Source organism: Trametes versicolor, assembly GCF_000271585.1.
Source record: "Trametes versicolor FP-101664 SS1 unplaced genomic scaffold TRAVEscaffold_9, whole genome shotgun sequence".
NCBI classification, from domain to species: domain Eukaryota; kingdom Fungi; phylum Basidiomycota; class Agaricomycetes; order Polyporales; family Polyporaceae; genus Trametes; species Trametes versicolor.
Genome location: NW_007360329.1, coordinates 1,381,354 through 1,386,989, shown reverse-complemented (window position 1 = coordinate 1,386,989; position 5,636 = coordinate 1,381,354). Strand labels below are relative to the sequence as shown.

Sequence of the window (5,636 nt, the reverse complement as noted above, 5' to 3'; positions counted from 1 at the left end):
GCAAGTAGTCGTACTGGGCTGTAAGTAGCACGGATAGACCCTCAGTACGGACGCTCGGGCAGAGAGCAAAGACTGTATTCTGTACCTGTAAGTAGCACGGATAGACTAAACAAGTACGGTGAGCTACAGTACGCGGGACAACGAGTGGACAGCAGACTTACCCCTCAGTACGGACGCTCGGGCAGAGAGCAAAGACTGAGGGGCGTCGTCCGCGAGAGGGCGGGTATATCTGAGGAACGAGCGAGTGGTAACGAACGAGGCGCGGGCGCCGCGCCTGGAGCGCGGCGCGGCTAAATAAACGCATAAACGAGGCAGTCACTAAATAGGAAACCATCGCAAGCTCGAGGCGGGCGGCAGTGTATCGTAATCAGAGAGGCACGGGCGTAAAGTAAAAAGCGAACGGGAAAACGGTCCGAGGTAGACGGCCGACGCAGACGTCGGCCGCCACGGATTGTTGCTCCAACACACCCCCTCAATCCTAGAGCAGACCGAGGGCAGTGGCGAAGTGCTTGACCTTTGGCGAGGGAAGAGCCTTCGTAAGGACGTCGGCAACCATGTCTTCAGTCGGGCAGTAGACGAGGTGGATCTTCTTGTCTTCAATGACCCAGCGGATGAAGTGGTAGCGGATATCGATGTGTTTGGTGCGGGCATGGTACTGGTTGTCGCGTGCGAGGGCGATCGCGGACTGGTTGTCCGAGTTGAGCGTGATGGGGTCGACGAATGGGGCGAAGACTTGACCGATGAGCGAGCGCAGCCACAACGCCTCCTTCGCAGCATGTGTGACGGCGACGTACTCGGACTCAGTCGTCGAGAGCGAGATGAGCTCCTGGCGCTTCGAGCTCCAAGAAACGGCGCCGCCGTCGATGAGGAAGGCGTAGCCCGAGATGGCCTTGCGGTCCTCATGCATCGAGCCGTCGGCGTCCGAGTAGCCGACGAGGTCGAGCTCCGTCGCGCCATACGTCAGCTTGAGGTGCTTTGTGCCATGCAGATAGCGCAAAACGCGGCGCACGGCGTCCCAGTGCGTGCGGCCCGGGTTGTCAGAGAAACGCGAGAGGATAGAGACGGCGTACGTGATGTCAGGTCGCGTGCCGAGCGAGGCGTACATGAGCGACCCGACTGCTTCACGATACGGCACGTCGCGCATGGCGCCAATCTCAGCGGGCGTCGACGGGCTCTGAGCAACGGTGAGGGCGACGTGGGGGTCCATCGGCGTGGAGATGGGCTTCGCATCCTCGAGCCCGAAGCGGCGGACAATCGACTCGATGTAGGCGGTTTGCGAGAGCGAGAGGCGGCGGTTTGCGCGGTCACGCTCAACAGCAAACCCAAGGATCCAGTGGATCTCGCCTTCGTCCGAGATCTCGAAAGCTTCACGGAGCTTGGCCTTGACCTCGCGGATGAGGGCGTCAGTGGCAGCAACGACAGTCAAGTCATCGACGTGGACGACAATGACAATGAGGTCGGTCCCATCGACACGATAGAAGACGGCTTGATCGACGTCCGACTGTGACATACCGAGCTTGTCGCGGAGAACCCGCAACAGCTTCTTATGCCAGTGGCGTGCACTCTGCTTGAGACCGTACAGCGGGCGGAGGAGGCGGAGGGCGAGCGACTTATCGTTCGTGATGTTCGATCCTGGAGGCACGGCCATCCAGATCACCTCGTTCTCCTCGAACTCGCCGTTCAGGTACGCACTTTTCACGTCGACTTGGTGAACTTCAAAGTCGTGGCGTGCAGCGAATGCGAGCGCGATGCGAATGGACGCGGTCTTGGCAACAGGTGCATATGTGTCGAAGAAGTCGACACCCGGGATCTGCGAGAATCCACGGGCGACGAGGCGTGCGCGGTAGCGATAGACGTTCCCGGAGGCGTCCTTCTTGGCATGGAAGACCCACCGGCAGCTCACGATGTTCGCACCCGGCGGTGGCTTCTCAAGACACCATGTTTTGTGCGCCTCGAGTGCATGGAGCTCCTCCTCCATCGCCTCTTCCCAGCGTGGCCACTCGGGCCTTCGCTTCGCCTCAGCGAGCGAACGCGGGTCGAGCCCTTCGACCTCAGCCATCTGTGCGGCCATGGCAGCGCTGCCGATCTCTTCGACAAGAAGATCTTCCACAGCGCGCAGCTCCTCGGCTTCACGCTGCTCGTGCAGCGTAGGGAGTGGTGCAGCAGGTGGCAGAGCCTGCGTGCGAGGGCGAGACGAGCGGCGGGTCGTGCTAGGCAAGTCGGCAGCGGGAGTCAGAGCAGCAGGGGCGTCGTGTGGGGCAGCAGGCGGAGCAGCAAGGGGCGCAGCAGGCGGTTCAGCAGGCAGAGTGGCAGGCAGATCGGCAGGTAGCGGTCCAGCGTCTTCCTCGAGCGGCTCGAGCGATGGCTCGTCGGGCTTGTCCTGTGCATCTCCTTCGCCTGACTCGGAGTCATCCACCCCCTCAAGCTCGACAGCATCAGAGTCGAGATCGAGAGGAAGGCCGGGGTCAGCGAAGCGCAGGCTACGCTCCACTGTGACAGTACGGCGGTCAGGCCAATAGACACGCGAGCCTTGGCTCTGCGCATCAAACCCGACCCAACGGCCGCACTTTGCACGCTCGCCAAGCTTCCCATCAGTCGTGTCGTGCACCCAAACCTTCGAACCCCAGACAGGAATGCCACGCATGTCCGGCGGCGTGCCGGTGACAGCCTCGAACGGTGTGCGACCGTCGAGTGCCTTCGTTGCGGTGCGGTTCTTCAGCCATGTGGCGTGCATGGCGGCCTCGCCCCAGAGGAAAGGCGGCAGTCCTGACGTGATCATCATCGCGCGGACCTTCTCCATGAGCGTGCGGTTAAGGCGTTCCGACACGCCTGCCTCTTCGGAGGTGTCATGCACCGAGAGCTTGTACTCGATGCCACGCTCGTCGAGGTAGTCCTTGAACTCATCGCTGAGGTACTCGCCGCCGCGATCGACGTTCAGGAACCGGATTTGGACGCCATGGTGACGTTCCAACCACGCCTCGAATGCCTTGAAAGATTCGAAGGCCTCGCTCTTCTTCCGCAGGAGGTAGAGCGTCGAATGGCGTGACTTGTCATCAGTGAAACTGATGTAGTACTTGCGGCCGCCAATGGTCACAGTGCGAGCAGGTCCCCAGACATCCGAGTGGAGCTCTTCGCCGAACTCAGTCGCACGCTCGCCCTGGCGTTCCGTAGGGACAGGTTTGCGCGATGACTTCGCACGGATGCAGGCTTCGCACGGCTTCGACTCGCCGGACTTAACCAGCTTGACGCCTGTTATGTACCCCTTCGAGACGAGCTCGCGGATCGAGCGAATGGCGATATGACCGAAACGACGATGTGCCTCATCCTCGGTGAGCTCTTCGAGAGAATCCGACGCCGCATGCGCAGCTGCTGTCTCCCGCTCGCGAGTCACGATGTAGAGCCCTCCAGACTTTGGGATACGGCCGACAGTTTGACCGTCTTCTGCAACGATGACACATTGCCCATCAGCGAACGTTGCGGAGCATCCAGCGTCGTCGATACGGCCGATGGAGATGAGGTTGAACCCAAGCGACGGGGTGTACAGGACCCCAGTGAGCGTGATACGGGAGTCGGCGGCAGGTGCATTCGGGATCGAGACAGGCATCTCTCCGACACCCTTGGCGAGGAATTGCTGCTGGTTTGCGGCATTCAGCGGCTTGTTCGCAGTGGCGGTGAACGAGATGAAGTCCTCGCGGTACGGCGACATGTGATGCGTGGCTCCCGAGTCGTACAGGTCGACGACCTGGTTGGTGGTGGCAGCAGCAGCGATCGGAGCGTGCGCAGCAGCAGCACGAGCTGGCGAAGGGACGTCATCGGGCCCCAGGGCATTGCGGACCCAGTCTTCGACGTTGCGCATGCGTTCCGTCATAGGAACTGGCTCCGGCGCGGGCGTCGGCTCGTCCTCTTCGGTCGGACCAGCAGCATGGTCGTCTTCAGCAGACGACAGCACAGACGAGGCGGTGACGGTCTGTAGACCCGGCATCGAGTCAGAGTCAGTGTCGGACCCCTCAGTGAGTGCGGTGTAGCCAGATAGGCCGGCGGACGACCAGGCATCGTCGCCGTCCTCGCTAGACTCGTCGTCGGTCTCGACACTGGCAGCGGCGTACACGGCAGACCATGCTCCTTCGTAGCCGGGGGCTTGCGGGGCCTCCACGATGCGAGTTGGGCGTGCAACAGCGACGTTTGCAGCTCCTGCAGCGGGCTTCGTTTCATTCGGCTTCGAGTGGCCTTTGCCCTTCGAGCTGTCGCTCTTGGGGCTCGGGCACGACGCCTCACGGTGACCCTTCCCACCGCAGTTCCAGCATACACCGACAGGACGTTGCGGTCCCTTGCCACGGCCCTTCCACTTCGGCTTCTCCGTCGAGACAGCGCTCGCAGCTACACCTGTGTCCTTCGGCTTCTTGCTCTTCTTCTCGTCACGACGCCGCTCCCACTCCTCGAGTACGAGCTCGAGCATGAGGTCTGGCTCGATGGCCGGCGGAGTCTCAGTGGTGGTCGACGAGGTAGACGCTGTTGCGGGAGTGAGGCGAGCGTGAAGCTTCATCTGCGCGGATAGCTGCGAGATGAAAGCGGACAGGGTGTCGGGAAGGAAGTTGATGATGACCGAAGCGTACTCGGTGTCTGAGACGGTGATGTCGTACGTGAGCATGTTTTCGTATGCGAGCTGGAGGCGGTCGATCTCTGAGCGAAGGTCTTGGCCGGGATCGGCACGCATGTTCAGGAAGTCGCGGCGAAGGTTTGAACGAGCGAGGAGTGACTTGCTCGTGAACTCCTGAACGATGGCTGCCCAGACCTTGGACAAGTCTCCCTTGCGCTTGTGCTTAGCATATGTGGCGGGCGCTATCTTCAGCGTGAGGAGATAGAGAGCGAAATTCTCCTTCTTCTCCCAGGCGGCAATAGCAGTGGTTTCGGCGGGTGTTGCCGTGTCCCCGGCCTGCGCGGGACGTACCGAAGTGCCATCAAAATGTCCCCAAACCTCCTTCTGCTTCACGGCGATGGTGAACTGCTGCTCGAAAAGCAGCCAGTTTGATCCCTTCGAATCGAGCTTCTCCACGCCGGCGATGAAGTCCGACAGCGACGGCGAGTTGGTCGACGACATGGCGAGGAGATGATGACAAGATAGGGTGGAAGATGATGGGATGGGAGAAGCGAGTGTGGGCGAATAAGCGAGTGGTTCTGCGCGGTTTGTGAGTCTTTTCAGTTAAGGCCGCGCAGGGCTCATAACCTATGAGAGCAAGTAGTCGTACTGGGCTGTAAGTAGCACGGATAGACCCTCAGTACGGACGCTCGGGCAGAGAGCAAAGACTGTATTCTGTACCTGTAAGTAGCACGGATAGACTAAACAAGTACGGTGAGCTACAGTACGCGGGACAACGAGTGGACAGCAGACTTACCCCTCAGTACGGACGCTCGGGCAGAGAGCAAAGACTGAGGGGCGTCGTCCGCGAGAGGGCGGGTATATCTGAGGAACGAGCGAGTGGTAACGAACGAGGCGCGGGCGCCGCGCCTGGAGCGCGGCGCGGCTAAATAAACGCATAAACGAGGCAGTCACTAAATAGGAAACCATCGCAAGCTCGAGGCGGGCGGCAGTGTATCGTAATCAGAGAGGCACGGGCGTAAAGTAAAAAGCGAACGGG

General features: G+C 60.8%; 1 protein-coding gene across 1 annotated transcript in view; it reads left to right on the top strand.

Moving 5' to 3' along the window:
- TRAVEDRAFT_171787 (Phosphoenolpyruvate/pyruvate domain-containing protein) overlaps positions 1–5,261 on the top strand; it is a gene marked incomplete at its 5' end in the record, with an annotated part of 7,835 nt that extends 2,574 nt beyond the window's left edge. The window contains one exon of the mRNA XM_008043292.1: positions 418–5,261. The remainder of the gene's footprint in view (positions 1–417) is intronic.
- Between the last annotated feature and the right edge of the window lie 375 nt (positions 5,262–5,636).